We start from the raw sequence: 23018 nt of genomic DNA, 5'->3' as shown, positions 1-23018 counted from the left end.
GGCATTTTTTACGTAAAAAAAAAACAGTAATAGTGTCTCCCTGATTGTTCAGACACAAATATATCTGTTTAAAAGATTCTGGTGTAGGCCAGATAACTAGAACTGTGGTTTTGCAGTTCCACGGTTCAAATCTCTGTATTATCCTGTTTTGGGCATTTTTTCCGTAAAAAAAAACAGTAATAGTGTCTCCCTGACTGTTCAGACACAAATATGTCTGTTTAAAAGATTCTTGTGTAGACCAGACAACAAGAGCTATGATTTTGCAGCTCCACGGTTCAAATCTCTGTATTATCCAGCTTTTGGCATTTTTTCCATTAAAAAAAAAACGTAATAGTGTCTCGCTGACTATTCAGACACAAATATATCTGTTTAAAAGATTCTGGTGTAGGCCAGATAACTAGAATTGTGGTTTTGCAGTTCCACCTTTCAAATCTCTGTATTATCCAGCTTTTGGCATTTTTTTCGTAAAAAAACCCCAGTAGTAATGTCTCTCTGACTGTTCAGACACAAATATATCTGTTTAAAACATTCTGGTGTAGGCCAGAAAACTAGAGCTGTGGTTTTGCAATTCCACGGTTAAAATCTCTGTATTATCTAGCTGTTGGCATTTTTTCCATAAAAAAAAAACAGTAATAGTGTTTCCCTGACTGTTCAGACCCAAATATATCTGTTTAAAAGATTCTGGTGTAGGCCAGATAACTAGAACTGTGGTTTTGCAGTTCCACGGTTCAAATCTCTGTATTATCCAGCTTTTGGCATTTTTTCCATAAAAAAACCCAGTATTAATGTCTCTCTGACTGTTCAGACAGAAATAAATCTGTTTAAAAGATTCTTGTGTAGGACACATAAATATAACTGTGGTTTTGCAGTTCCACTGTTCAAATCTCTGTATTATCCTGCTTTTGGCCGTTTTTCCGTAAAAAAATAAACAGTGATAGTGTCTCCCTGACTGTTCAGACACAAATATATCTGTTTAAAAGATTCTGGTGTAGGCCACATAATTATAACTGTGGTTTTGCAGTTCCACGGTTCAAATTTCTGTATTATCCAGCTTTTGGCCGTTTTCCATAAAAAAAAACAGTAATAGTGTCTCCCTGACTGTTCAGACACAAATATATCTATTTAAAAGATTGTGGTATAGGCGAGATAACTAGAACTGTGGTTTTGCTGTTCCATGGTTCAAATCTCTGTATTATCCAGCTTTTGATATTTTTTTCGTAAAAAAAAAACAGTAATAATGTCTCCCTGCCTATCAGACACAAATATATATGTTTATAATATTCTGGTGTAGGCCACATAATTATAACTGTGGTTTTGCAGTTCCACGGATCAAATCTCTGTATTATCCTGCTTTTGGCATTTTTTATGTAAAAAAAAACAGTAATAGTGTCTCCCTGACTGTTCAGACACAAATATATCTGTTTAAAAGATTCTTTTGTAGGCCAGATAACTAGAACTGTGGTTTTGCAGTTCCACGGTTCAAATCTCTGTATTATCCAGCTTTTGGCATTTTTTTCGTACAAAAAAAACAGTAACAAGGTCTCCGTGACTATTCAGACACAAATATATCTGTTTAAAAGATTCTGGTGTAGGCCACATAATTATAACTGTGGTTTTGCAGTTCCACGGTTCAAATCTCTGTATTATCCTGCTTTTGGCATTTTTTACGTAAAAAAAAAACAGTAATAGTGTCTCCCTGACTGTTCAGACACAAATATATCTGTTTAAAAGATTCTGGTGTAGGCCAGATAACTAGAACTGTGGTTTTGCAGTTCCACGGTTCAAATCTCTGTGTTATCATGTTTTCGGCATTTTTTCCGTAAAAAAAAGCAGTAATAGTGTCTCCCTGACTGTTCAGACACAAATATATCTGTTTAAAAGATTGTGGTGTAGGCCAGACAACTAGAGCTATGATTTTGCAGTTCCACGTTTCAAATCTCTGTATTATCCAGCTTTTGACATTTTTTCCCAAAAAAAAAAAACAGAAATAGTGTCTCGCTGACTGTTCAGACACAAATATATCTGTTTAAAAGATTCTGGTGTAGGCCAGATAAATATACCTGTTGTTTTGCAGTTCCACAGTTCAAATCTCTGTATTATCCAGCTTTTGGCCGTTTTTCCGTTAAAAAAAGCAGTAATAGTGTCTCTCCGACTGTTCAGACACAAATATATCTGTTTAAAAGATTCTGGTGTAGGATAGATAACTAGAGCTATGGTTTTGCAGTTCCACGGTTCAAATCTCTGTATTATCCAGCTTTTGACATTTTTTCCATAAAACAAAACAGTAATAGTGTCACGCTGACTGTTCAGACACAAATATATCTGTTTAAAAGATTCTGGTGTAGGCCAGATAACTAGAACTGTGGTTTTGCAGTTCCATGGTTCAAATTTCTGTATTATCCAGCTTTTGGCCGTTTTTCCTAAAAAAAAACAGTAATAGAGTCTCGCTGACTGTTTAGAGACAAATATATCTATTTAAAAGATTCTGGTGTAGGCCAGATAACTAGAACTGTGATTTTGCAGTTCCACGGTTCAAATCTCTGTATTATCCTGTTTTTGGCATTTTTTCCGTAAAAAAAAACAGTAATAGTGTCTCCCTGACTGTTCAGACACAAATATGTCTGTTTAAAAGATTCTTGTGTAGACCAGACAACAAGAGCTATGATTTTGCAGTTCCACGGTTCAAATCTCTGTATTATCCAGCTTTTGGCATTTTTTCCATTAAAAAAAAAACGTAATAGTGTCTCGCTGACTATTCAGACACAAATATATCTGTTTAAAAGATTCTGGTGTAGGCCAGATAACTAGAACTGTGGTTTTGCAGTTCCACCTTTCAAATCTCTGTATTATCCAGCTTTTGGCATTTTTTTCGTAAAAAAACCCCAGTAGTAATGTCTCTCTGACTGTTCAGACACAAATATATCTGTTTAAAACATTCTGGTGTAGGCCAGAAAACTAGAGCTGTGGTTTTGCAGTGCTACGGTTCAAATCTCTGTATTATCCAGCTTTTGGCATTTTTTCCATAAAAAAAAACGTAATAGTGTCTCGCTGACTATTCAGACACAAATATATCTGTTTAAAAGATTCTGGTGTAGGCCAGATAACTAGAACTGTGGTTTTGCAGTTCCACCTTTCAAATCTCTGTATTATCCAGCTTTTGGCATTTTTTTCGTAAAAAAACCCCAGTAATAATGTCTCTCTGACTGTTCAGACACAAATATATCTGTTTAAAACATTCTGGTGTAGGCCAGAAAACTAGAGCTGTGGTTTTGCAATTCCACGGTTAAAATCTCTGTATTATCTAGCTGTTGGCATTTTTTCCATAAAAAAAAAACAGTAATAGTGTTTCCCTGACTGTTCAGACCCAAATATATCTGTTTAAAAGATTCTGGTGTAGGCCAGATAACTAGAACTGTGGTTTTGCAGTTCCACGGTTCAAATCTCTGTATTATCCAGCTTTTGGCATTTTTTCCATAAAAAAAACCCAGTAATAATGTCTCTCTGACTGTTCAGACAGAAATAAATCTGTTTAAAAGATTCTTGTGTAGGACACATAAATATAACTGTGGTTTTGCAGTTCCACTGTTCAAATCTCTGTATTATCCTGCTTTTGGCCGTTTTTCCATAAAAAAATAAACAGTGATAGTGTCTCCCTGACTGTTCAGACACAAATATATCTGTTTAAAAGATTCTGGTGTAGGCCACATAATTATAACTGTGGTTTTGCAGTTCCACGGTTCAAATTTCTGTATTATCCAGCTTTTGGCCGTTTTCCATAAAAAAAAACAGTAATAGTGTCTCCCTGACTGTTCAGACACAAATATATCTATTTAAAAGATTGTGGTATAGGCCAGATAACTAGAACTGTGGTTTTGCTGTTCCATGGTTCAAATCTCTGTATTATCCAGCTTTTAATATTTTTTTCGTAAAAAAAAAACAGTAATAATGTCTCCCTGCCTATCAGACACAAATATATATGTTTATAATATTCTGGTGTAGGCCACATAATTATAACTGTGGTTTTGCAGTTCCACGGATCAAATCTCTGTATTATCCTGCTTTTGGCATTTTTTATGTAAAAAAAAACAGTAATAGTGTCTCCCTGACTGTTCAGACACAAATATATCTGTTTAAAAGATTCTTTTGTAGGCCAGATAACTAGAACTGTGGTTTTGCAGTTCCACGGTTCAAATCTCTGTATTATCCAGCTTTTGGCATTTTTTTCGTACAAAAAAAACAGTAACAAGGTCTCCGTGACTATTCAGACACAAATATATCTGTTTAAAAGATTCTGGTGTAGGCCACATAATTATAACTGTGGTTTTGCAGTTCCACGGTTCAAATCTCTGTATTATCCTGCTTTTGGCATTTTTTACGTAAAAAAAAAACAGTAATAGTGTCTCCCTGACTGTTCAGACACAAATATATCTGTTTAAAAGATTCTGGTGTAGGCCAGATAACTAGAACTGTGGTTTTGCAGTTCCACGGTTCAAATCTCTGTGTTATCATGTTTTCGGCATTTTTTCCGTAAAAAAAAGCAGTAATAGTGTCTCCCTGACTGTTCAGACACAAATATATCTGTTTAAAAGATTGTGGTGTAGGCCAGACAACTAGAGCTATGATTTTGCAGTTCCACGTTTCAAATCTCTGTATTATCCAGCTTTTGACATTTTTTCCCAAAAAAAAAAAACAGAAATAGTGTCTCGCTGACTGTTCAGACACAAATATATCTGTTTAAAAGATTCTGGTGTAGGCCAGATAAATATACCTGTTGTTTTGCAGTTCCACAGTTCAAATCTCTGTATTATCCAGCTTTTGGCCGTTTTTCCGTTAAAAAAAGCAGTAATAGTGTCTCTCCGACTGTTCAGACACAAATATATCTGTTTAAAAGATTCTGGTGTAGGATAGATAACTAGAGCTATGGTTTTGCAGTTCCACGGTTCAAATCTCTGTATTATCCAGCTTTTGACATTTTTTCCATAAAACAAAACAGTAATAGTGTCACGCTGACTGTTCAGACACAAATATATCTGTTTAAAAGATTCTGGTGTAGGCCAGATAACTAGAACTGTGGTTTTGCAGTTCCATGGTTCAAATTTCTGTATTATCCAGCTTTTGGCCGTTTTTCCTAAAAAAAAACAGTAATAGAGTCTCGCTGACTGTTTAGAGACAAATATATCTATTTAAAAGATTCTGGTGTAGGCCAGATAACTAGAACTGTGATTTTGCAGTTCCACGGTTCAAATCTCTGTATTATCCTGTTTTTGGCATTTTTTCCGTAAAAAAAAACAGTAATAGTGTCTCCCTGACTGTTCAGACACAAATATGTCTGTTTAAAAGATTCTTGTGTAGACCAGACAACAAGAGCTATGATTTTGCAGTTCCACGGTTCAAATCTCTGTATTATCCAGCTTTTGGCATTTTTTCCATTAAAAAAAAAACGTAATAGTGTCTCGCTGACTATTCAGACACAAATATATCTGTTTAAAAGATTCTGGTGTAGGCCAGATAACTAGAACTGTGGTTTTGCAGTTCCACCTTTCAAATCTCTGTATTATCCAGCTTTTGGCATTTTTTTCGTAAAAAAACCCCAGTAGTAATGTCTCTCTGACTGTTCAGACACAAATATATCTGTTTAAAACATTCTGGTGTAGGCCAGAAAACTAGAGCTGTGGTTTTGCAGTGCTACGGTTCAAATCTCTGTATTATCCAGCTTTTGGCATTTTTTCCATAAAAAAAAACGTAATAGTGTCTCGCTGACTATTCAGACACAAATATATCTGTTTAAAAGATTCTGGTGTAGGCCAGATAACTAGAACTGTGGTTTTGCAGTTCCACCTTTCAAATCTCTGTATTATCCAGCTTTTGGCATTTTTTTCGTAAAAAAACCCCAGTAATAATGTCTCTCTGACTGTTCAGACACAAATATATCTGTTTAAAACATTCTGGTGTAGGCCAGAAAACTAGAGCTGTGGTTTTGCAATTCCACGGTTAAAATCTCTGTATTATCTAGCTGTTGGCATTTTTTCCATAAAAAAAAAACAGTAATAGTGTTTCCCTGACTGTTCAGACCCAAATATATCTGTTTAAAAGATTCTGGTGTAGGCCAGATAACTAGAACTGTGGTTTTGCAGTTCCACGGTTCAAATCTCTGTATTATCCAGCTTTTGGCATTTTTTCCATAAAAAAAACCCAGTAATAATGTCTCTCTGACTGTTCAGACAGAAATAAATCTGTTTAAAAGATTCTTGTGTAGGACACATAAATATAACTGTGGTTTTGCAGTTCCACTGTTCAAATCTCTGTATTATCCTGCTTTTGGCCGTTTTTCCATAAAAAAATAAACAGTGATAGTGTCTCCCTGACTGTTCAGACACAAATATATCTGTTTAAAAGATTCTGGTGTAGGCCACATAATTATAACTGTGGTTTTGCAGTTCCACGGTTCAAATTTCTGTATTATCCAGCTTTTGGCCGTTTTCCATAAAAAAAAACAGTAATAGTGTCTCCCTGACTGTTCAGACACAAATATATCTATTTAAAAGATTGTGGTATAGGCCAGATAACTAGAACTGTGGTTTTGCTGTTCCATGGTTCAAATCTCTGTATTATCCAGCTTTTAATATTTTTTTCGTAAAAAAAAAACAGTAATAATGTCTCCCTGCCTATCAGACACAAATATATATGTTTATAATATTCTGGTGTAGGCCACATAATTATAACTGTGGTTTTGCAGTTCCACGGATCAAATCTCTGTATTATCCTGCTTTTGGCATTTTTTATGTAAAAAAAAACAGTAATAGTGTCTCCCTGACTGTTCAGACACAAATATATCTGTTTAAAAGATTCTTTTGTAGGCCAGATAACTAGAACTGTGGTTTTGCAGTTCCACGGTTCAAATCTCTGTATTATCCAGCTTTTGGCATTTTTTTCGTACAAAAAAAACAGTAACAAGGTCTCCGTGACTATTCAGACACAAATATATCTGTTTAAAAGATTCTGGTGTAGGCCACATAATTATAACTGTGGTTTTGCAGTTCCACGGTTCAAATCTCTGTATTATCCTGCTTTTGGCATTTTTTACGTAAAAAAAAAACAGTAATAGTGTCTCCCTGACTGTTCAGACACAAATATATCTGTTTAAAAGATTCTGGTGTAGGCCAGATAACTAGAACTGTGGTTTTGCAGTTCCACGGTTCAAATCTCTGTGTTATCATGTTTTCGGCATTTTTTCCGTAAAAAAAAGCAGTAATAGTGTCTCCCTGACTGTTCAGACACAAATATATCTGTTTAAAAGATTGTGGTGTAGGCCAGACAACTAGAGCTATGATTTTGCAGTTCCACGTTTCAAATCTCTGTATTATCCAGCTTTTGACATTTTTTCCCAAAAAAAAAAAACAGAAATAGTGTCTCGCTGACTGTTCAGACACAAATATATCTGTTTAAAAGATTCTGGTGTAGGCCAGATAAATATACCTGTTGTTTTGCAGTTCCACAGTTCAAATCTCTGTATTATCCAGCTTTTGGCCGTTTTTCCGTTAAAAAAAGCAGTAATAGTGTCTCTCCGACTGTTCAGACACAAATATATCTGTTTAAAAGATTCTGGTGTAGGATAGATAACTAGAGCTATGGTTTTGCAGTTCCACGGTTCAAATCTCTGTATTATCCAGCTTTTGACATTTTTTCCATAAAACAAAACAGTAATAGTGTCACGCTGACTGTTCAGACACAAATATATCTGTTTAAAAGATTCTGGTGTAGGCCAGATAACTAGAACTGTGGTTTTGCAGTTCCATGGTTCAAATTTCTGTATTATCCAGCTTTTGGCCGTTTTTCCTAAAAAAAAACAGTAATAGTGTCTCGCTGACTGTTTAGAGACAAATATATCTATTTAAAAGATTCTGGTGTAGGCCAGATAACTAGAACTGTGGTTTTGCAGTTCCACGGTTCAAATCTCTGTATTATCCTGCTTTTGGCATTTTTTACGCAAAAAAAATAACAGTAATAGTGTCTCCCTGACTGTTCAGACACAACTATATCTGTTTAAAAGATTCTGGTGTAGGCCAGATAACTAGAGCTATGGTTTTGCAGTTCCACGGTTCAAATCTCTGTATTATCCAGCTTTTGACATTTTTTCCAAAAAACAAAACAGTAATAGTGTCTCCCTGACTGTTCAGACACAAATATATCTGTTTAAATGATTCTGGTGTAGGCCATATAACTATCACTATGGTTTTGCAGTTCCATGGTTCAAATTTCTGTATTATCCAGCTTTTGGCCGTTTTTCCTAAAAAAAAAACAGTAATAGTGTCTCGCTGACTGTTTAGAGACAAATATACCTATTTAAAAGATTCTGGTGTAGGCCAGATAACTAGAACTGTGGTTTTGCAGTTCCACAGTTCAAATCTCTGTATAATCCTGCTTTTGGCATTTTTTACGTATAAAAAAAAAACAGTAATAGTGTCTCCCTGACTGTTCAGACACAAATATATTTGTTTAAAAGATTCTGGTGTAGGCCAGATAACTAGAACTGTGGTTTTGCAGTTCCACGGTTCAAATCTCTGTATTATCCAGCTTTTAGCATTTTTTCCATTAAAAAAAAACAGTAATAGTGTCTCCCTGACTGTTCAGACACAAATATATCTGTTTAAAAAATTCTGGTGTAGGCCACATAACTATACCTGTGGTTTTGCAGTTCCACAGTTTAAATATTTGTATTGTCCAGCTTTTGGCCGTTTTTCCATAAAAAAAGCAATAGTACTGTCTCCCTGACTGTTTAGAAACAAATATATCTGTTTAAAAGATTCTGGTGTAGGCCAGATAACTAGAACTGTGGTTTTGCAGTTCCACCTTTCAAATCTCCGTATTATCCAGCTTTTGGCATTTTTTTCGAAAAAAATCCCCAGTAATATTGTCTCTCTGACTGTTCAGACACAAATATATCTGTTTAAAACATTCTGGTGTAGGCCAGAAAACTAGAGCTGTGGTTTTGCAATTCCACGGTTCAAATCTCTGTATTATCCAGCTGATGGCATTTTTTCCATAAAAAAAAAACAGTAATAATGTTTCCCTGACTGTTCAGACACAAATAAATCTGTTTAAAAGATTCTTGTGTAGGCCACATAATTATAACTGTGGTTTTGCAGTTCCACGGTTCAAATTTCTGTATTATCCAGCTTTTGGCTGTTTTTCCGTAAAAAAAAACAGTAATAGTGTCTCCCTGAATGTTCAGACACAAATATATCTATTTAAAAGATTGTGGTGTAGGCCAGATAACTAGAACTGTGGTTTTGCTGTTCCACGGTTCAAATCTCTGTATTATCCAGCTTTTGATATTTTTTTCGTAAAAAAAAAACAGTAATAATGTCTCCCTGCCTATCAGACACAAATATATCTGTTTATAAGATTCTAGTGTAGGCCACATAATTATAACTGTGGTATTGCAGTTCCACCGATCAAATCTCTGTATTATCCTGCTTTTGGCATTTTTTACGTAAAAAAAAGCAGTAATAGTGTCTCCCTGACTGTTCAGACACAAATATATCTGTTTAAAAGATTCTTTTGTAGGCCAGATAACTAGAACTGTGGTTTTGCAGTTCCACGGTTCAAATCTCTGTATTATCCAGCTTTTGACATTTTTTCCAAAAAAAAAAAAAAACAGAAATAGTGTCTCGCTGACTGTTCAGACACAAATATATCTGTTTAAAAGATTCTGGTGTAGGCCAGATAACTAGAACTGTGGTTTTGCAGTTCCACGGTTCAAATTTCTATATTATCCAGCTTTTGGCCGTTTTTCCGTAAAAAAAAAACAGTAATAGTGTCTCGCTGACTGTTTAGAGACAAATATATCTATTTAAAAGATTCTGGTGTAGGGAAGATAACTAGAACTGTGGTTTTGCAGTTTCACGGTTCAAATCTCTGTATTATCCTGCTTTTGTTATGTTCTGCTACCAAAGCTAAGGAAAGAGAGGAGATCTGTCCCTACTATGAGACTCAGCTGAATCCCTACGATGTAACAGGGAACCTGATCCTGCGATCAGACCTGCTAAAGTCCTAATCTAGTCTGTACGAAGACCTATAGATGTGGGGAGGGAATCCCTACAAGTACTAAGGACTGGGAGGAATATGGGACACCTCCTAACAGAAATAGTAGCAGACAGACGAACAAACAAAATAGATAGAACATAGAGGTCCGTAGACCAAGCAAACTAACAGAGTTAGATACAGAGCACAGGCTAGCTAGAAAGTAGATATACAATGAAGTCCAGCAAAGCCAGAAGGGCGGAGCAGGACTAAATAGGCCAACAAGGTCATGTGACCATCAAAGGAAAAAAAACCTAACAGCAAGGTTCTAACAGTACCCCCCCTTCTAAGAGGATCCTCCGGATCCCCTAGGACCAGGCTTATCAGGAAATCTCCTGTGAAACGCTCTGATAAGTCTGGACGCGGAAACATCATCTGACCTCACCCAAGAGTTATCCTCGGGTCCGAAACCTTTCCAGGCCACAAGATACTGCAAACTACCTCTATACCGTCTAGAGTCAAGGATGCGAGAAATTTCATATTCCCCGTCCCCCACCACCGGAGGAACAGAGGCAGAGGCGTCACCATCCGACACAACAGCTTTTTTTAACAGAGAGACATGAAAGACCGGATTAATTCTCCAGGAGGTAGGAACCTCCAACCTAACAGCAGATTGGTTGACAACCTGAAGCACCTTAAAGGGCCCTACAAACTTGGGACCCAATTTCTTAGAAGGAATCCTCAACCGCAGATTCCTAGAGGACAACCAAACCACGTCACCAACAGCGAACAAAACCTCCTGTCGTTTCCTATCAAAGTAGTCTTTAGATTTTCTGTTGGCCTCCTGAAGATTACCACGCACATCCGTCCAAACTCTTTCCAAATCACCGGAAAAATTCTCCTCCTCAGGCACGGCAGATCCCAACTTGGAGAACGACCCAAACGACGGATGTCTCCCAGAACAACAAAAAAAAGGCGAACAACCAGCAGAAGAAGATGTATGATTGTTCAGAGCAAATTCGGCAAGTGGCAGAAACTCAGACCACCCCTCTTGATTGTCTGCCACAAAACAACGCAAGAACTGCTCAACATCCTGGTTTTTCCTTTCTGTCTGGCCATTAGATTCAGGATGATATCCGGACGAAAACGACAAATGAATTCCCAACCTGTCACAAAAGGCACGCCAAAAACGAGCCACGAACTGAGGACCCCTATCAGAAACAATGTCAGTAGGAACACCATGAAGTCTGACAATTTCCTTGACAAAGGCCTTAGCGAGAGTTTTAGCGCAGGGCAGTTTGACGAAGGGAACCAAGTGACACATCTTGCTAAAACGGTCCACGACCACCCAGATGACAGTAAAACCCTCAGAGGGGGGAAGGTCAGTTATAAAGTCCATAGCCAAATGTGTCCAAGGAGCACTGGGGACCTCCAAAGGACAAAGCAACCCCGCAGCAGGAGTATGTGAGGACTTAGATCTAGCACATATAGTACATTGGCGCACCCACTTAATGACTTCCTTCTGCCATCCAGGCCACCAAAAACTGCGACCCACCAGTCTCTTGGTCTCAGAGATTCCGGGATGACCTGCCAACCGAGATTCGTGACACTCAACAAACAAATCTCTCCTAAAGGTCTCAGGCACAAACAACCTCCCATGAGGAGTGTTAGATGGGGCATTCTCCTGAGCTTTAAGAATCTCATCTTCCAAAACGGAGTCTAAAGCAGCTATCACAACACCTTCTTGTAAAATGTTTTCCTCTTTCTCAGCACCGACTATGGGAGAAAAACTGCGAGACAAGGCATCCGCCTTAACATTCTTAGTACCAGGGATGTAAGTAATGGAGAAATTAAACCGCGAGAAAAACAGTGCCCACCTAGCCTGACGGGCATTCAGGCGCTTGGCAGCATCAAGATATATCAGATTTTTATGATCCGTAAGAACCTGAACGGGAAATTCCGCACCTTCCAAGAAGTGGCGCCAGTGTTCAAATGCGAGTTTAATAGCCAATAATTCCCGATTACCAATATCGTAATTCAATTCAGTCTCCGAAAATTTTTTTGAAAAAAAGGCACAGGGATGTAATCCATCCCCGTTATCCTGAGACAATACTGCGCCAACCCCCACAGAGGAAGCATCAACCTCAACCAAAAACGGCCTAGTAACATCAGGCTGCATAAGGATGGGAGCAGAGGTGAACCTCTCCTTGAGATACACAAAAGCTTCAATGGCCTCAGAAGACCACTGAACCGCATCAGCACCTTTCCTGGTGAGATCAGTCAGAGGTTTGACAATACTAGAAAAAATTTTTATGAACTTTCTATAGTAATTGGCGAAACCCAAAAACCTCTGTATCGATTTCAAACCAATAGGCCTAGGCCATTCCTGCACAGCCTGAACCTTAACCGGATCCATCTCAAAACCTTTGCTGGAGATAATGTAGCCAAAAAAACTAATTCTCTGTACAGCGAACTCACATTTCTCCAGCTTAGCAAAAAGCGAATTGTCCATTAATAACTGTAATACCTCACGCACGCTCCGCCAATGAGACTCCAGATCTGGCGAATAAATCAAAATGTCATCCAAATACACAACCACATTTTTACCGATCAAAGGTCTAAGGATGTCATTAATCAGATTCTGAAAAAATGCAGGAGCATTAGTAAGACCAAAAGGCATAACCAGATTCTCAAAATGACCCACAGGAGTGTTAAAAGCAGTCTTCCATTCATCACCCTCCTTCATGCGCAACAGATTGTATGCCCCCTTAAGGTCAATTTTAGAGAACCACTTGGCCCCCAATAACTGGTTAAACAGATCAGGAATCAATGGCAGTGGGTAAGGATTGCGTACCGTAATTTTGTTAATCTCACGAAAATCCAGACAAGGACGTAAACCGCCGTCCTTTTTTTTTACAAAAAAAAATCCAACCGCCACAGGAGACTTAGAGGGCCTAATGTGACCGGCGGCCAGGCTTGTCTGTATGTATTCCTCCAAAGCCTTCCTCTCAGGAATAGTAAGGTTAAATAAACGACTCTTAGGAAGAGTCGCTCCAGGGACAAATTCAATAGAACAATCATAGTCTCTATGGGGAGGCAAAACCTGCGAATCCTTCTCAGAAAAAACTCTCCAAAAATCCTGAATAGGAACAGGCAATTCTCCCCTATCCAAAGCTGCAATACGCCCGTTACAACACTTGTCATAACATTTATGGCTCCAGGATTTAATTTCACTGGTAGACCAATCCAGTACAGGATTGTGAAATTTTAACCAGGGCAAACCCAATATTACTGGAGAAGGCAAGTTATTCAACACTACCAAATCCAATTTCTCATGGTGAACACCATTAATAGTGAGAGGAAATTCACTGACCTTGAGAGTAATATTCTTCAAAGGGGAACCATCCACAGAAACCACAGCAATGGGGGATGACAAAGGTTCAGGTTTTAAATTGAGTTTTTCCACGAATCCCCCATCAATTACATTCAGTGTAGACCCGCAATCAACAAACACCCGAAATTCCATTAATTTTTCCTGAGCAATCGTGGAAGCAGCTAAAAATATACCCTTGGAATTTAAACAGGCAATACGGGCGTGACTGACCATTTTTTTTTCTTTCTTCATATGAAGCTCACAGCCTTTAATCAAATGACCAGATTTTCCGCAATAGAAACACAAGCCTTTCGAAAAACGACGGTCTTTTTCTTGAGAGCGAGGTGCCACCGATCCAATCTCCATCGGTTCACCACTGTTAGTACACACATTATCATAACCAGAAACTGACATAGCAGAGGATTTGCTCTCATTAACCCTAGCACGCAGTCTTCTATCCACCCGTATAGCTAATTGCATAGCCTGTTGCAAATCTTCAGGTGTAGGATAAGCAATTAGCAGGTCTTTAACCCTTTCACTGAGCCCAGCAAGAAATAGACTTTTCAGAGCAGAATCGTTCCACCCTGTTTGAGTGGACCAACGACGAAAATGTGTACAATATTTTTCCACATTACCCGATCCTTGTTTTAGACGTCTCAACTCAGTCTCAGCTGATGCGACACGGTCAGGATCATCATATAATAGTCCCAAAGCAGAAAAAAAACTATCCACTGATCTGAAGCATGAATCACTAGGTTGCAAAGAAAAGGCCCACTCCTGAGGCTCTTTGCGCAAAAGTGACATTATGAACCCTACGCGCTGGGATTCATCCCCAGAGGACTTAGGTCTCAAACGAAAATACAATAAGCAAGCATTTTTAAATGAAAAAAATTCTCGGTGTTCACCAAAAAACAAATCCGGCAAACATACCTTAGGCTCCAAGAAATGTGCTCCAGGACAGTTACTCACGTGCTGACGGAGCTCGGCCACCTCCAGAGAGAGTCCCTGCAGGCGATGAGCCAAATCCTGAACCGACACCATGATGGAACAGAAAAAATCTTTCCTTAGAGAATTTGCTGGCTGGACTTACTGTTATGTTCTGCTACCAAAGCTAAGGAAAGAGAGGAGATCTGTCCCTACTATGAGACTCAGCTGAATCCCTACGATGTAACAGGGAACCTGATCCTGCGATCAGACCTGCTAAAGTCCTAATCTAGTCTGTACGAAGACCTATAGATGTGGGGAGGGAATCCCTACAAGTACTAAGGACTGGGAGGAATATGGGACACCTCCTAACAGAAATAGTAGCAGACAGACGAACAAACAAAATAGATAGAACATAGAGGTCCGTAGACCAAGCAAACTAACAGAGTTAGATACAGAGCACAGGCTAGCTAGAAAGTAGATATACAATGAAGTCCAGCAAAGCCAGAAGGGCGGAGCAGGACTAAATAGGCCAACAAGGTCATGTGACCAGCAAAGGAAAAAAAACCTAACAGCAAGGTTCTAACAGCTTTTGCCATTTTTTACGTAAAAAAAAAAACCAGTAATAGTGTCTCCCTGACTGTTCAGACACAAATATATCTGTTTAAAAGATTCTGGTGTAGGCCAGATAACTATACCTGTTGTTTTGCAGTTCCACAGTTCAAATCTCTGTATTATCCAGCTTTTGGCCGTTTTTCCGTTAAAAAAAGCAGTAATAGTGTCTCTCTGACTGTTCAGACACAAATATATCTGTTTAAAAGATTGTGGTGTAGGCCAGATAACTAGAACTGTGGTTTTGCAGTTCCATGGTTCAAATTTCTGTATTATCCAGCTTTTGGCCGTTTTTCCTAAAAAAAAACAGTAATAGTGTCTCGCTGACTGTTTAGAGACAAATATAACTATTTAAAAGATTCTGGTGTAGGCCAGATAACTAGAACTGTGGTTTTGCAGTTCCACGGTTCAAATCTCTGTATTATCCTGCTTTTGGCATTTTTTACGCAAAAAAAATAACAGTAATAGTGTCTCCCTGACTGTTCAGACACAAAAATATCTGTTTAAAAAATTCTGGTGTAGGCCACATAACTATACCTGTGGTTTTGCAGTTCCACAGTTAAAATATTTGTATTATCCAGCTTTTGGCCGTTTTTCCATAAAAAAAGCAATAGTACTGTCTCCCTGACTGTTTAGAAACAAATATATCTGTTTAAAAGATTCTGGTGTAGGCCAGATAACTAGAACTGTGGTTTTGCAGTGCTACGGTTCAAATCTCTGTATTATCCAGCTTTTTATATTTTTTCCATAAAAATAAACAGTAATAGTGTGTCCCTGACTGTTCAGACACAAATATCTCTGTTTAAAAGATTCTGGTGTAGGCCAGATAACTAAAGCTGTGGTTTTGCAGTTCCACGATTCAAATCTCTGTATTATCCAGCTTTTAGCATTTTTTCCATTAAAAAAAACAGTAATAGTGTCTCCCTGACTGTTCAGACACAAATATATCTGTTTAAAAGATTCTTGTGTAGGCCAGATAACTAGAACTGTGGTTTTGCAGTGCTACGGTTCAAATCTCTGTATTATCCAGCTTTTGGCATTTTTTCATTAAAAAAAAACGTAATAGTGTCTCGCTGACTATTCAGACACAAATATATCTGTTTAAAAGATTCTGGTGTAGGCCAGATAACTAGAACTGTGGTTTTGCAGTTCCACCTTTCAAATCTCTGTATCATCCAGCTTTTGGCATTTTTTTCGTAAAAAAAACCCAGTAATAATGTCTCTCTGACTGTTCAGACACAAATATATCTGTTTAAAACATTCTGGTGTAGGCCAGAAAACTAGAGCTGTGGTTTTGCAGTGCTACGGGTCAAATCTCTGTATTATCCAGCTTTTGGCATTTTTTCCATAAAAAAAAAACGTAATAGTGTCTCGCTGACTATTCAGACACAAATATATCCGTTTAAAAGATTCTGGTGTAGGCCAGATAACTAGAACTGTGGTTTTGCAGTTCCACTTTTCAAATCTCCGTAATATCCAGCTTTTGGCATTTTTTTCGAAAAAAAACCCAGTAATATTGTCTCTCTGACTGTTCAGACACAAATATATCTGTTTAAAACATTCTGGTGTAGGCCAGAAAACTAGAGCTGTGGTTTTGCAATTCCACGGTTCAAATCTCTGTATTATCCAGCTGTTGGCATTTTTTCCATAAATAAAAACAGTAATAGTGTTTCCCTGACTGTTCAGACCCAAATATATCTGTTTAAAAGATTCTGGTGTAGGCAAGATAACTAGAACTGTGGTTTTGCAGTTCCACGGTTCAAATCTCTGTATTATCCAGCTTTTGGCATTTTTTCCATAAAAAAACCCAGTAATAATGTCTCTCTGACTGTTCAGACACAAATAAATCTGTTTAAAAGATTCTTGTGTAGGCCACATAATTATAACTGTGGTTTTGCAGTTCCACGGTTCAAACTTCTGTATTATCCAGGTTTTGGCCGTTTTTCCGTAAAAAAAAACAGTAATAGTGTCTCCCTGACTGTTCAGACACAAATATATCTATTTAAAAGATTGTGGTGTAGGCCAGATAACTAGAACTGTGGTTTTGCTGTTGCACGGTTCAAATCTCTGTATTATCCAGCTTTTGATATTTTTTTCGTAAAAAAAAAAACAGTAATAATGTCTACCTGCCTATCAGACACAAATATATCTGTTTATAAGATTCTGGTGTAGGCCACATACTTATAACTGTGGTTTTGCAGTTCCACGGTTCAAATCTCTGTATTATCCAACTTTTGACATTTTTTCCATAAAACAAAACAGTAATAGTGTCTCGCTGACTGTTCAGACACAAATATATCTGTTTAAAAGTTTCTTGTGTAGGCCAGATAACTAGAACTGTGGTTTTGTAGTGCTACGGTTCAAATCTCTGCATTATCCAGATTTTGGCATTTTTTCCATTAAAAAAAAACGTAATAGTGTCTCGCTGCCTATTCAGACACAAATATATCTGTTTAAAAGATTCTGGTGTAGGCCAGATAACTAGAACTGTGGTTTTGCAGTTCCACCTTTCAAATCTTTGTATTATCCAGCTTTTGGCATTTTTTTCGTAAAAAAACCCCAGTAATAATGTCTCTCTGACTGTTCAGACACAAATATATCTGTTTAAAACATTCTGGTGTAGGCCAGAAAACTAGAGCTGTGGTTTTGCAATTCCATGGTTCAAATCTCTGTATTATCCAGCTGTTGGCATTTTTTCCATAAAAAAAAACAGTAATAGTGTTTCCCTGACTGTTCAGACCCAAATATATCTGTTTAAAAGATTCTGGTGTAGGCCAGATAACTAGAACTGTGGTTTTGCAGTTCCACGGTTCAAATCTCTGTATTATCCAGCTTTTGGCATTTTTTCCATAAAAAAAACCCAGTAATAATGTCTCTCTGACTGTTCAGACACAAATAAATCTGTTTAAAAGATTCTTGTGTAGGCCACATAAATATAACTGTGGTTTTGCAGTTCCACTGTTCAAATCTCTGTATTATCCTGCTTTTGGCAGTTTTTCCGTAAAAAATAAACAGTGATAGTGTCTCCCTGACTGTTCAGACACAAATATATCTGTTTAAAAGATTCTGGTGTAGGCCACATAATTATAACTGTGGTTTTGCAGTTCCACGGTTCAAATTTCTGTATTATCCAGCTTTTGGCCGTTTTTCCGTAAAAAAAAACAGTAATAGTGTCTCCCTGACTGTTCAGACACAAATATATCTATTTAAAAGATTGTGGTGTAGGCCAGATAACTAGAACTGTGGTTTTGCTGTTCCACGGTTCAAATCTCTGTATTATTCAGCTTTTGATATTTTTTTCGTAAAAAAAAAACAGTAATAATGTCTCCCTGCCTATCAGACACAAATATATCTGTTTATAAGATTCTGGTGGAGGCCACATAATTATAACTGTGGTTTTGCAGTTCCACGGTTCAAATCTCTGTATTATCCAACTTTTGACATTTTTTCCATAAAACAAAACAGTAATAGTGTCTCGCTGACTGTTCAGACACAAATATATCTGTTTAAAAGTTTCTTGTGTAGGCCAGATAACTAGAACTGTGGTTTTGTAGTGCTACGGTTCAAATCTCTGCATTATCCAGATTTTGGCATTTTTTCCATTAAAAAAAAACGTAATAGTGTCTCGCTGACTATTCAGACACAAATATATCTGTTTAAAAGATTCTGGTGTAGGCCAGATAACTAGAATTGTGGTTTTGCAGTTCCACCTTTCAAATCTCTGTATTATCCAGCTTTTGGCATTTTTTTCGTAAAAAAACCCTAGTAATAATGTCTCTCTGACTGTTCAGACACAAATATATCTGTTTAAAACATTCTGGTGTAGGCCAGAAAACTAGAGCTGTGGTTTTGCAGTGCTACGGTTCAAATCTCTGTATTATCCAGCTTTTGGCATTTTTTCCATAAAAAAAAAAAGTAATAGTGTCTCGCTGACTATTCAGACACAAATATATCTGTTTAAAAGATTCTGGTGTAGGCCAGATAACTAGAACTGTGGTTTTGCAGTTCCACGGTTCAACTCTCTGTATTATCCAGCTTTTAGCATTTTTTCCATTAAAAAAAAAACAGTAATAGTGTCTCCCTGACTGTTCAGACACAAATATATCTGTTTAAAAAATTCTGGTGTAGGCCACATAACTATACCTGTGGTTTTGCAGTTCCACAGTTTAAATATTTGTATTATCCAGCTTTTGGCCGTTTTTCCATTAATAAAGCAATAATAATGTCTCCCTGACTGTTCAGACACAAATATATCTGTTTAAAAGATTCTTGTGTAGGCCAGATAACTAGAACTGTGGTTTTGCAGTGCTACGGTTCAAATCTCTGTATTATCCAGCTTTTGGCATTTTTTCCAATAAAAAAAAACGTAATAGTGTCTCGCTGCCTATTCAGACACAAATATATCTGTTTAAAAGATTCTGGTGTAGGCCAGATAACTAGAACTGTGGTTTTGCAGTTCCACCTTTCAAATCTCTGTATTATCCAGCTTTTGGCATTTTTTTCGTAAAAAAACCCCAGTAATAATGTCTCTCTGACTGTTCAGACACAAATATATCTGTTTAAAACATTCTGGTGTAGGCCAGAAAACTAGAGCTGTGGTTTTGCAATTCCATGGTTCAAATCTCTGTATTATCCAGCTGTTGGCATTTTTTCCATGAAAAAAAACAGTAATAGTGTTTCCCTGACTGTTCAGACCCAAATATATCTGTTTAAAAGATTCTGGTGTAGGCCAGATAACTAGAACTGTGGTTTTGCAGTTCCACGGTTCAAATCTCTGTATTATCCAGCTTTTGGAATTTTTTCCATAAAAAAAACCCAGTAATAATGTCTCTCTGACTGTTCAGACACAAATAAATCTGTTTAAAAGATTCTTGTGTAGGCCACATAAATATAACTGTGGTTTTGCAGTTCCACTGTTCAAATCTCTGTATTATCCTGCTTTTGGCAGTTTTTCCGTAAAAAATAAACAGTGATAGTGTCTCCCTGACTGTTCAGACACAAATATATCTGTTTAAAAGATTCTGGTGTAGGCCACATAATTATAACTGTGGTTTTGCAGTTCCACGGTTCAAATTTCTGTATTATCCAGCTTTTGGCCGTTTTTCCGTAAAAAAAAACAGTAATAGTGTCTCCCTGACTGTTCAGACACAAATATATCTATTTAAAAGATTGTGGTGTAGGCCAGATAACTAGAACTGTGGTTTTGCTGTTCCACGGTTCAAATCTCTGTATTATTCAGCTTTTGATATTTTTTTCGTAAAAAAAAAACAGTAATAATGTCTCCCTGCCTATCAGACACAAATATATCTGTTTATAAGATTCTGGTGGAGGCCACATAATTATAACTGTGGTTTTGCAGTTCCACGGTTCAAATCTCTGTATTATCCAACTTTTGACATTTTTTCCATAAAACAAAACAGTAATAGTGTCTCGCTGACTGTTCAGACACAAATATATCTGTTTAAAAGATTCTGGTGTAGGCCAGATAACGATCACTGTGGTTTTGCAGTTCCACGGTTCAACTCTCTGCATTAAACAGCTTTTGGCCATTTTTTCATAAAAAAAAAACAGTAATAGTGTCTCGCTGACTGTTTAGAGACAAATATATCTGTTTAAAAGATTCTGGTCTATGCCAGATAACTAGAACTGTGGTTTTGCAGTTCCACTGTTCAAATCTCTGTATTATCCTGCTTTTGGCAGGTTTTCCGTAAAAAATAAACAGTGATAGTGTCTCCCTGACTGTTCAGACACAAATATATCTGTTTAAAAGATTCTGGTGTAGGCCACATAATTATAACTGTGGTTTTGCAGTTCCACGGTTCAAATTTCTGTATTATCCAGCTTTTGGCCGTTTTTCCGTAAAAAAAAACAGTAATAGTGTCTCCCTGACTGTTCAGACACAAATATATCTATTTAAAAGATTGTGGTGTAGGCCAGATAACTAGAACTGTGGTTTTGCTGTTCCACGGTTCAAATCTCTGTATTATTCAGCTTTTGATATTTTTTTCGTAAAAAAAAAACAGTAATAATGTCTCCCTGCCTATCAGACACAAATATATCTGTTTATAAGATTCTGGTGGAGGCCACATAATTATAACTGTGGTTTTGCAGTTCCACGGTTCAAATCTCTGTATTATCCAACTTTTGACATTTTTTCCATAAAACAAAACAGTAATAGTGTCTCGCTGACTGTTCAGACACAAATATATCTGTTTAAAAGATTCTGGTGTAGGCCAGATAACGATCACTGTGGTTTTGCAGTTCCACGGTTCAACTCTCTGCATTAAACAGCTTTTGGCCATTTTTTCATAAAAAAAAAACAGTAATAGTGTCTCGCTGACTGTTTAGAGACAAATATATCTGTTTAAAAGATTCTGGTCTATGCCAGATAACTAGAACTGTGGTTTTGCAGTTTCACGGTTCAAATCTCCGTATTATCCTGCTTTTGGCATTTTTTATGTAATAAAAAACAGTAATAGTGTCTCCCTGACTGTTCAGACACAAATATATCTATTTAAAAGATTCTGGTGTAAGCCAGATAACTGGAACTCTGGTTTTGCTGTTCCACAGTTCAAATCTCTGTATTATCCAGCTTTTGGCCTTTTTTCCGTTACCAAATCAGTAATAGTGTCTCCCTGACTGTTCAGACACAAATATATCTTTTTAAAAAAATTCTGGTGTAGGCCAGATAACTAGAACTGTGGTTTTGCAGTTCCACGGTTCATATCTATGCAATATCCTGCTTTTGGCCTTTTTTCCATAAAACAAAACAGTAATAGTGTCTCCCTGACTGTTCAGACACAAATATATCTGTTTTAAAGATTCTAGTGTAGGCCAGATAACTAGAACTGTGGTTTTGCAGTTCCACGCTTCAAATTTCTGTATTATCCAGCTTTTGGCCGCTTTTACGTTAAAAAAAAACAGTAATAGTGTCTCGCTGACTGTTTAGAGACAAATATATCTATTTAAAAGATTCTGGTGTAGGCCAGATAACTAGAACTGTGGTTTTGCAGTTTCACGGTTCAAATCTCTGTATTATCCTGCTTTTGGCATTTTTTACGCAAAAAATAACAGTAATAGTGTCTCCCTGACTGTTCAGACACAAACATATCTGTTTAAAAGATTCTAGTGTAGGCCAGATAACTAGAACTGTGGTTTTGCAGTTTCACGGTTCAAATCTCTGTATTATCCAGCTTTTGGCCTTTTTTTCCATAAAAAAACAGAAATAGTGTCTCACTGACTGTTCAGACACAAATATATCTGTTTAAAAGATTCTAGTGTAGGCCACATAACTATACCTGTTGTTTTGCAGTTCCACAGTTCAAATCTCTGTATTATCCAGCTTTTGGCCGTTTTTCCGTTAAAAAAAGCAGTAATAGTGTCTCTCTGACTATTCAGACACAAATATATTTGTTTAAAAGATTCTGGTGTAGGCCAGATAACTAGAGCTATGGTTTTGCAGTTCCACGGTTCAAATCTCTGTATTATCCAGCTTTTGGCCGCTTTTACGTTAAAAAAAAACAGTAATAGTGTCTCGCTGACTGTTTAGAGACAAATATACCTATTAAAAAGATTCTGGTGTAGGCCAGATAACTAGAACTGTGGTTTTGCATTTCCACGGTTCAAATCTCTGTATTATCCAGCTTTTGGCATTTTTTACGCAAAAGAAAAAACAGTAATAGTGTCTCCCCGACCGTTCAGACACAAATATATCTGTTTAAAAGATTCTGGTGTAGGCCAGGTAACTAGAACTGTGGTTTTGCAGTTTCACGGTTCAAATCTCTGTATTATCCTGCTTTTGTCATTTTTTCCGTAAAAAAAAACAGTACTAGTGTCTCACTGACTGTTCAGACACAAATATATCTGTATGAAAGATTCTGGTGTAGGCCAGATAACTAGAACTGTGGTTTTGCAGTAGCACGGTTCAAATCTCTGTATTAAACAGCTTTTGGCCGTTTTTCCGTAAAAAAAAACAGTAATAGTGTCTCGCTGACTGTTTATAGAGACAAATATATCTATATAAAAGATTGTGGTGTAGGCCAGATAACTAGAACTGTGGTTTTGCAGTTCGACGGTTCAAATCTCT

Source organism: Phyllobates terribilis, unplaced genomic scaffold (genome assembly GCF_046119375.1).
Source record: "Phyllobates terribilis strain yellow unplaced genomic scaffold, ASM4611937v1 Scaffold_2__4_contigs__length_985480577, whole genome shotgun sequence".
Lineage (NCBI taxonomy): Eukaryota > Metazoa > Chordata > Amphibia > Anura > Dendrobatidae > Phyllobates > Phyllobates terribilis.
Note: the sequence above shows the minus strand (reverse complement) of the source record.